General features: G+C 41.5%; 1 long non-coding RNA gene across 1 annotated transcript; it reads right to left on the reverse strand.

The window, feature by feature from the left end:
* Positions 1-360: 360 nt before the first annotated feature.
* LOC139026114 (uncharacterized) lies at positions 361-9,305 on the reverse strand. The gene is made up of 2 exons (XR_011477836.1): positions 9,020-9,305; positions 361-2,961 (listed from the first exon to the last, which is right to left on the reverse strand). It is a non-coding gene; the product is annotated as an uncharacterized lncRNA (long non-coding RNA).
* Positions 9,306-9,329: the final 24 nt, after the last annotated feature.

Consider the following 9,329-nt stretch of genomic DNA (forward strand, 5'->3'; position numbering starts at 1 on the left):
ACCTCCATCTTCCATGTTGTTGTAGCCACTATAGGATCCATGTTAGTATCCACTGTGACTGCCAGCTAGCCTTAGCCAGCCTTAGCCAATGTCATTGTTGCTATAGTAAGATGTCATACAGACATCTCTTTGGCAGAGGACACTGATGCACCAACATGGGTTTAGCTTTTATGTATTCATTAGTTATAGACCTGTATGTATAAATGACTATGTCCTCCTTTGGAGAGCATTTAAAGGACTAATGCAGCCGTTTTTATCTAATATCAAATCATTTCTGGGTTACAATTCAGACCTTACTGTGATTTTGACCATTTTTAAATGAAAACAAATAAGTAACGACAGCATTTGCTTACCAAACTGTATGTTTTCCACACTGTTCTATTTAGAAATTGGCAAGACAAACTCACAACCACAACCAACCATAGACATATAATCCATAGATGGTAGTTCATATTCAAGTCAAGACTGCCAGCCATTGCTAGTGTACCCATGAGTTTAACAGTCAAATTGACAGGGTCAGAGGTCACAAAACCCTTCTATGGATTAAGTCTATGGCCAAACACAACAAGCTGTTCCACACATAGAATAAGGACGATAAGCACCTCAAAGACGGCATTAATGACAAGTAATCAAAAAAGACAGCACTTCTAAAAGGCTACTTCACAACATAGTCTGATGAATTTGAAAGATCCATTTCTTTCATTTTGATTCTTCACAAATGAAAATGTGGCACTGACTCGCACACGGTTGATTTTTCAGCATTGTCTCAAGAGTTTGCCGTTCGACTAACCATGTGTGACGTGCAACAAGCGCACTACAAGCCTGCTAGAGTTAGTGGCAGCGGGACAAGCAATATCCACTGTCATAGTACGGATGAAGCCTGAGCTGGAATGTGAAGCTAACTGAAGCTTGTTAGCTTTAGAAACCCTGAGTTGAATTTAGCTTGCTTCGTAGTATGCCACTCAGATGTTAAGAATCTAATACTGATTTACAGTCACCTTGGACCCCACAGTACACACCATCTATTCTATGACATCCCCTGTGGTCAGATCAGTTTAGCATGGTGCCTGTTTGCTATAATACGTGTGTGTGTTTCAATGTGTTTAGTAATTGGTAACAGTGTTGATTCATTTAACATTATACCCACATAACCCTCATAGGTATGTGGAGAATGACTGAAATGACTAACAAGTTAGACCTACAGGGCTACTGCATCACATCTCCAACAGTGTCATCTAGTGGGGAGAAAAAAGCATCATCACTGAGTTCATTAGCAGTGCCATTGTCAGAGGAGAAGGCACTTGTCACATGACCTGAAAGGTATTTTCCTCTAAAAAGCCTGGGAAAGTGTGAGACTAGAAACCTCATTATGTGACCTCCATCTGTCCCTCCAGACAGATGTAAAGTAGTAGCTAGGCCCTCCATGTAGACCAAGAGTAACGGAGTGGAGAACAGCAGGTTACCAATAGAATAGATCAGAAAACAGAGGAACTTTAACCTGAAGCATGGAGAGACAGGTCCCTAGGAGAGGTATCATCTGTCGTCCTCCACCAACCAATAGATGTGAGTCTATGACAGATACTCAGAATATTGTCCACATCCTGCCTTTTTATTCTCATCTTGTGACTGAATAGATCTTTGTCCTAATTTTTGTTCTTCTTTCAGTTTTCATCCTGTTTTCTTCATTTCAGGATGTTTTTCACATGTTAGACTTTTGAGTGAAGCTTTTCCCACGGTCACACAGCTAAAAGTTTCTCTCCTTGTGAGTCATTCATGCTTCCTTAGGGCCCCTTCTGACTGAAGCTTTTCCCACAGTCTCCACAGATAAATGGTTTCTCTCCTGTGTGATCAGTTCATGCTTCCTTAGGGTCCCCTTCTGACTGAAGCTTTTCCCACAGTCATCACAGAGAAATGGTTTCTCTCCTGTGTGAGTCAGTTTATGCTTCCTAAGGTTCCCTTTCAAATTGAAGCTTTTCCCACAATCACCACAGAGAAATAATTTCTCTCCTGTGTGATCCGTATATGCCTACTTAAGTCCCCCTTCTGATAGAAGCTTTTCCCACATTCTCCACAGATAAATGGTTTCTCTCCTGTGTGGAGTCAGTTTATGCTTCCTTAGGGTCCACTTCTGATTGAACTTTTCCACAGTCACCACACTTAAATGATTTATCTCCCATGTGAGTCTTGATGTGCTTGGACAGATCCCCTTTGAGTGTGAAGGTCTTGCCACAAACAGGGCTGGTGTAGGGTTTCCCACTGTGACAGAGTCGGACATGGGCCTTTAGTTTACAGGTGGTTGTAGTTTATTTTGCAAAAAGTGACATTCACTGGGCCTCTTAAAGAGAGTCACATGCCTCTGCAGGTCAGCTTTCATTGCAAACATTTCGCCACAGTCACGGCAGCGGTGAGTTTTTCTAGACATGGTGCTGGGTTTGAAACAGTGTTCCACCATTGACTGTTTTGGATCCAATGATGGGCTTGGATCCAATGACGGACTGGAATCCAATGGGTTGGGATCCAATGATGGGCTGCTGTGTCAAGTGCTGCTGGGCCGCTGCTCACGGCTGAGCTTTGGCCTGAGGTTTGTTTTGATTATCTGGAGGGTCACAGGGAATGTAGAGACCCTTAAGGTGGGTCACAGTAACAAAAGGTGTGAGATCCACTTGTTTAGGGTCACTCTCTCTGTTCTCCACAGTCTGTGTTTGGGGAGAAGTGAAGGGCTGAAGTGGGTCCTCCTGATCACATTCACTTTTCACACAGGAGGGAGTGAATTTGAACTCTATGATATCAGCCTCACCCTTGAAGCTGCTCTCCTCCCTGACTGGTCCTGAGTTCCTCCTGCTCCTCTTTAATCTGTGGAAGCTCTGGTTCTCTGCCCAGACTGGGCCTCACTCCTGCTCACAGTGCTGCTGCTCAGGGTAACCTCCTCTTCAGAGACACCGAGAGATAGCTGCAAGGAGTCTGAGGGAAAGAGAGAGGAGCAGAGGTTAGCTTTTAGACATCAGGTTGGGATCAATTCGAAGTTGAAACTAAAATCCTGATTACTACCTAAAATGATTTGATGGTCAGTCCTTGCAGCCATAGCTCGGTCTGTTGAGAGTGGGTTCATTTCTCCAGGCTCATCATCAACTTTTTATCAAAACAGAGGCGGGTAACCCGCTTATTATTGTTTCAATTAAGACTCTAGCGCTAGCTTTAAGTAGATTAATGAAGTAAACAAACATTCCAATTCAATAATTGAACAACTAGAATCTACTATCAATTACTTCTCAATAAACTGAAGATGTACGGTATTAGCAAAGATGGTTTGGTATGAAGAGATGTAGAAACCGCTTCTTAAAAATAAATCCCCGATCCCGCATGTAGGCGATGTCATGGCGACGTTAGCTAGCTAAGCGCATGTGCAGACACACGTCATTGGGTCTAACCAGGGCTACGTTCAGTACATAAAAACGTAATAAAACGTCGCTGTACTGAGCGACCAGTTGAAAAACGGGGATGGGTTGGTTTGTGGGTTCAAAATGTACCGCTGCCCTTTAAATACATCACTCATTGCTTCAAGATACACCGTGGCACACCCACCGAACGGAAGAAACGTATCTCAAAGTCTGTCAAYAACGTACAATAACGTTTTGGGAAAACTTGTCGTTTAGTACAAACCGTTCCGCAACGTAGCAAACGAACTGAACGCACCCCAGGGGAGAACGACTGCACATTGAAGCCATGGAAGTTCAAGGCCAACCACGGTACTGCAGGCATTAGTGAATAGAAAAATGGCGATCTCCATGGTAAATCTTTCTGTAAATAAAAAATGTTTTAAGACAATCATTGTGCCAATAATTGACTTTAATACACCAGATGTGTGTCCTTGAACCAATTGTTTTTAAATCGCACAAACAATAAGTTAAGTAGCCTGCAGTACCTATTTACTCAATGACAGGCAGGAGCTAGCCTGCAACGTCACTTCCTGGAGTAGCTCAAACTGCTCATGTTGTCTCCATGAGACTAAATCTTAAACTACTTKATTTGGCTTCATATGCACTGTTGAGTCTTCACATAGGAATTAATGGTGTCACGTGATCGTCAATTCATATAGATGGGTTGGCTGACGTCGTCACGAAAAGATGTGCGTGCATCGATGTGTCCGGAAGCCATGCTTTGTCAAGATTTTGAAACAGTCAGCTAGCAAAAAATTACAAGAAGCTTGCCATGTGAGGAATCATAGTTGGATCGTTTCAGCTAGTTGTATCTTGTTCTTGATACCAGGTCTTGTTTTGAGTTGTTTTAATTTGTCATGATAATATGGCTAAAATGATCAAGCTAGCTAACCAACAACTGTTACGATGTATGCTGAACATCATGTAAAGTGGTGGTCCCATGTTTCATGAGCTGAAATAAAAGATCCCAGAAATGTCCATACACACAAAAAGCTTTTCTCTCAAATTATTATTATTTCTCCTTTGCCAAGAATCCATCCACCTGACAGGTGTGGCATATCAAGAAGCAAAAAACACAATTACACAGGTGCACCTTGTGCTGGGGACATAAAAGGTCACACAACACAAAGCCACAGATGACACGTTTTGAGTGAACGTGCAATTGTTAGGTAAAGGCTTGTAAGCATTTCACTGTAAGGTCTGCACCTGTTGTATTTGTTAGTAAAGGCTTGTAAGCATTTCACTAAGGTCTACACCTGTTTGTATTTGTTAGGTAAAGGCTTGTAAGCATTTCACTGTAAGGTCTGCACCTGTTGTATTTGGCGCATGTGACAAATAACATTTGATTTGAATTGACATGCTGACTGCAGGAATGTCCACCAGAGTTATTGCCAGATAATTGAACATTCAATTCCCTACCATAAACTGCCTGCAAAGGTGTTTTAGAGAATTTGGCATTACATCCAACGAGACTAAAAACCGCAGACCACATGTAACCCTGCCAGCCCAGGACCTCCACATCCGGTTTCCTCACCAGAGGGATTGTCTGAGACCAGCCACCGGATCGCTGATGAAACTGAGGAGTGTTTCTGTCTGTAATGAAGCCCTTTGTGGGGAGAAACTAATTCCGATTGGCTGGGCCTGGGTCCCAAGTGGGTGGGGCTATGCCCTCCCAGGCCCACCCATGGCTGCACCGCTGCCCAGTTGTGAAATCCATAGATTAGGCCTAATGAATTTATTTAAATTGACTGATATCCTTATATGAACTGTAACTCAGTGAAATTGCTGCATGTTGCATTTATATTTTTGTTCAGTATAAAGTTGAAGTCGGAAGTTTTACATACATCTTAGCCAAATACATTTAAACTCAGTTTTTCACAATTCCTGACATTTAATCCCAGTAAAAAAATCCCTGTTTTAGGTCAGTTAGGATCACCACTATTTTAAGAATGTGAAATGTCAGAATAATAGTAGAGAGAATGATTTATTTCAGTTTTTATTTCTTTCATCACATTCCCAGTGGGTCAGAAGTTTACATACTCTCAATTAGTATTTGGTAGCATTGCCTTTAAATTGTTTAACTTGGGTCAAATGTTTTAGGGTAGCCTTCCACAAGCTTCCCTTAATAAGTTGGGTGAATTTTGGCCCATTCCTCCTAACAGAGCTGGTGTAACTGAGTCAGGTTTGTAGCCTCCTTGCTCGCACACGCTTTTTCAGTTCTGCCCACAAATTTTCTATTAGGATTGAGGTCAGGGCAGTGTGATGCCACTCCAATACCTTGACTTTGTTGTCCTTAAGCCATTTTGCCACAACTTTGGAACTTTGTCCTGTCTCATGATGCCATCTATTTTGTGAAGTGCACCAATCCCTCCTGCAGCAAAGCACCCCCCCAACATGATGCTGCCCCCCGTGCTTCACGGTTGGGATGGTGTTCTTGGCTTGCAAGCCTCCCCCTTTTTCCTCCAAACATAAATGATGGTCATTATGGCCAAATAGTTATATTTTTGTTTCATCAGACCAGAGGACATTTCTCAAAAAAGTACGATCTTAGTCCCCATATGCAGTTGCAATCCGTAATCTGGCTTTTATATGGCGGCTTTGGAGCAGTGGCTTCTTCCTTGCTGAGCGGCTTTTCAGGGTATGTCGATATAGGACTCGTTTTACTGTGGATAAAGATACTTTTGTACCTATATCTTTTGTACTTTCCTCCAGCATCTTCACAAGGTCCATTGCTGTTGTTCTGGGATTGATTTACACTTTTTGCACCAAAGTAATTCATCTCTAGGAGACAGAACGTGTCTCCTTCCTGACGGTATTTACATTTTAGTCATTTAGCAGACGCTCTTATCCAGAGCTAGGTATGACGCTGCATGGTCCCATGGTGTTTATACTTGCGTACTATTGTTTGTACAGATGAATGTGGTACCTTCAGGCATTTGGAAACTGCTCCCAAGGATGAACCAGACTGTGGGAGGACTACAATTTTTTTTCTGAGGTCTTGGCTGATTTCTTTTGACTTTACTATTTGTCAAGCAAAGAGGCACTGAGTTGGAAGGTAGGCCTTGAAATACATCCACAGGTACACCTCCAATTGACTCAAATTATGTCCATTAGGCCTATCAGAAGCTTCTAAAGCCATGACATTTCTGGAATTTTCCAAGCTGTTTACAGGCACAGTCAATGTAGTGTATATAACTTCTGACCCGCTGGAATTGTGATACAGTGATTTATAAGTGAAATAATCTGTCTGTAAACAATTGTTGGAAAAATTACTTGTGTCATGCACAAATAGATGTCTAACCGACTTGCCAAAACTATAGTTTGTTAACAAGAAATGTGTGGAGTGGTTGAAAAACGAGTTTTAATGACTCCAACCTAAGTGTATGTAAACTTCCGACTTCAACTGTAGGTTGTGCCTTTAGAAATTCACTTCTCAAACCTGGCCTGGTCTGCGGTTTCCACTAATTGCCACAGTTGAAATTGGCTATATTGTAAAAATGTATGCAAACAAAAATCTGCCTAATTTAAGTTAGGTTTAAAATCCCATTTTAATCAGAAAAATTGTATAAATGGGCGGGGTTTATGACTTTGTGGCTGTGGTAACAAGTGACGACACTGGGCCTCATTTATAAACATGCAGACACACAAAATCTGCCCCAAAAAGAGTGTGCCAGTTTACGCAAAAGTTGGCATTTATAAAAACTGAACTTGACATGAGAATGTGCTTATCGTCCCACACATTTTAGAACATGCATATGCACCGTTTCGAGTGGTTTAAGTATTACAATTATTGTAAAAGTAGCCTAGTGTAGCCTGGAAGTGGTGTTGAAGAACCAGTATGAGGCACTGTTTCCTCTGGTTAAAAAACTACATATCCCAGGGCAGTGATTGAGGACCTTGTCCTGTGTAGGGTGCAGTCTTTCAGCTGGGATGTTAAATTGGTGTCCTGACTCTTAGGTCACTAAAGATCCCATGACACTTATCATAGAGTAGGGGTGTCAATTCTTGGCTAAAAGCCACAATCTGGCAACCTAATCATCTACAGCTTCCCATTGGCTCATTCATCTCCTCTGTAACTATTCCCAGGTTTTGCTGTAAACGCGAATTGTGTTTTCAGTTAATTTACCTGGTGATGGCACTTATTCAAAATAATAACATGATTCTCTGTTAGTGGAGATCATTTTTTTTCTTCATCTTTCCATTGTAATAGTGTATTTTTTAATTTAACCTTTATTTAACTAGGCAAGTCATTTAAGAACAAATTCTTATTTACAATGATGGCCTACTCCGGCCAAACCCGGGCGACGCTGGGCCAGTTATGCGCCGCCCGATGGGACTCCCAATCACSGCCGGATGTGATACAGCCTGGAAATAAATTAGGCATCTATTTACTATTTTATTTCCATGATCATTGCAGAATACATTTCTTTCCTTTTCGGACTGTGATGGTTTCATACTCGCGAAGTAGCCTATAGGCCTACAAACGTCCCATCACTCATTTAAGTGGAACCACTTTACAGTAGTAAATACATCAACTATTTGAAGTATTTTGCTCCATGTGATCTGAAGCGCATTAACCGTAGAACAGAAGGGTCATCTTTCCCATTTCCGTTTATTTTGTCTTAAGTAAACAATATTTAATTTATAAACATAATAAACATAATACATATTTTCATAATCATTGCAGAATATCCCACGCCACTTTTTCTGGCCATGATGCGTTCATATTCCCGAAGAAGCTTTAGCTTGCAGCAAATGACTACGCCCATCTCATTTAAATAGTATCTAATAGAGCCTGTATCCAAAGGGGGTGTGGTTTATAACAGTCAGTAGAATTTAACAGGTGAACAGAATTGATATTTTACTTTGACGTGTGTAGGTTATAGGGCCTTCCACTGTAACTAGGCATTATTGTATAGTTTTACATTGTCTAGTCTGTCCACTCCAAAACAATGTTTCAGAATTCGCGGGCAGTGCAGAATATTTATGTTCGGGAAAAAGTCATCGCAAATCATTAGGCTATTGAATTCAAACSATCTGTTCACAGGTCCACAACAATTTGCAATTGTAGTTCTTTCAGAAACGGTCAAATATAGCAAATGTCACTGTAAAAGTTTTAAACAGTCTGCCAACACCTCCAGAGACATTTGATCAAGTTCGCCGTTGCTATATTTCCTTTTAAACGGCCTTTTGGCCTAATTMCAATACTTCCAAAGTATACAGCGAATGAGCGCGTTAAAAAACAATGAATGATGGGCGTTTTTCAGCCACAGTTTTAATGYTCGTTCACGCGCGCAGTTTCAGGACGGGTCTGATTTATAATGGCAAACAGGCGTGCGCCAAGTTTATAAATCTTAATATTTGTGTAATTGCGCAGTCTTTTCAGAAATGGCGCATGCAGATATGTAATGTGTAACGTTAGCGACTGTTATGAGGCCCCTGGTCTGCGGAACCTGCTTTGGAAGTCTCGCGATGTTGGGCCTCTGGTTTTAGAAACTGGTAATAGTTAAAACATATTGAAATGGTGATCACTGAAAACAGTTTATTTATTGAGCAGAACTGCTACTGCTCTACATACGAACCTATGTTACATCGTTGTATAATCGGTGTGATCCGCAGCAGTCCACGTAGCAGATCATTCTCCTCCTGGTAGTCCACTACGGTTTGCTCAATTGCCCCGAATATCTCCACAGCAGCCGCAGTTAAACGCTCATTTAAAAACACACGAAACGACTGGAGTTTAGACATGTTGCAGTGGACTGAGAGTTGGGTATTCAGCTAGTATGTCTTCGTCCACGAGGAAAGAATGATGGTAACAAACAAAACAAACCCGCTCCCAATTTTACTTCCGCATTGTCTTTTTCTGTTTTTATCAGCGGATGGCGAGCCCAT

The sequence above is a fragment of the Salvelinus sp. IW2-2015 genome, unplaced genomic scaffold (assembly GCF_002910315.2).
Source record: "Salvelinus sp. IW2-2015 unplaced genomic scaffold, ASM291031v2 Un_scaffold3909, whole genome shotgun sequence".
In the NCBI taxonomy this organism is placed as follows: domain Eukaryota; kingdom Metazoa; phylum Chordata; class Actinopteri; order Salmoniformes; family Salmonidae; genus Salvelinus; species Salvelinus sp. IW2-2015.